This window comes from Bison bison, unplaced genomic scaffold (assembly GCF_000754665.1).
Source record: "Bison bison bison isolate TAMUID 2011002044 unplaced genomic scaffold, Bison_UMD1.0 scf7180017864533, whole genome shotgun sequence".
Lineage (NCBI taxonomy): Eukaryota > Metazoa > Chordata > Mammalia > Artiodactyla > Bovidae > Bison > Bison bison.
In genome coordinates, this window is record NW_011495082.1 from 14,195,413 (window position 1) to 14,196,432 (window position 1,020).

A 1,020-nucleotide genomic window follows, 5' to 3' on the forward strand; every position below is an offset into this window, starting at 1 on the left:
CCAGAAAAACATCTATTTCTGCTTTATTGACTATGCCAAAGCCTTTGACTGTGTGGATCACAATAAACTGTGGAAAATTCTGAAAGAGATGGGCATACCAGACCACCTGACCTGCCTCTTGAGAAATTTGTATGCAGGTCAGGAAGCAACAGTTGTAACTGGACACGGAACAACAGACTGGTTCCAAATAGGAAAAGGAGTTCGTCAAAGCTGTATACTGTCACCCTGTTTATTTAACTTCTCTGCAGAGTACATCATGAGAAATGCTGGACTAGAAGAAGCTGGAATCAAGATTGCCGGGAGAAATATCAATAACCTCAGATATGCAGATGACACCACCCTTATGGCAGAAAGTGAAGAGGAACTAAAAAGCCTCTTGATGAAAGTGAAAGTGGAGAGTGAAAAAGCTGGCTTAAAGCTCAACATTCAGAAAATGAAGATCATGGCATCCGGTCCCATCACTTCATGGGAAATAGATGGAGAAACAGTGAAAACAGTCTCAGACTTTATTTTTTTGGGATCCAAAATCATTGCAGATGGTGACTACAGCCATGAAGTTAAAAGACACTTACTCCTTGGAAGGAAAGTTATGACCAACCTAGATAGCATATTCAAAAGCAGAGACATTACTTTGCCAACAAAGGTTTGTCTAGTCAAGGCTATGGTTTTTCCTGTGGTTATATATGGATGTGAGAGTTGGACTGTGAAGAAGGCTGAGCGCTGAAGAATTCATGCTTTTGTTTTTTCATTTTAGAATTGATGCTTTTGAACTGTGGTGTTGGAGAAGACTCTTGAGAGTCCCTTGGACTGCAAGGAGATCCAACTAGTCCATTTTGAAGGAGATCAGCCCTGGGTGTTCTTCGGAAGGAATGATGCTAAAGCTGAAACTCCAGTACTTTGGCCACCTCATGGGAAGAGTTGACTCATTGGAAAAGACTCTGATACTGGGAGGGATTGGGGGCAGGAGAAGAAGGGGACGACAGAGAGGATGAGATGGCTGGATGGCATCACTGACTCGAT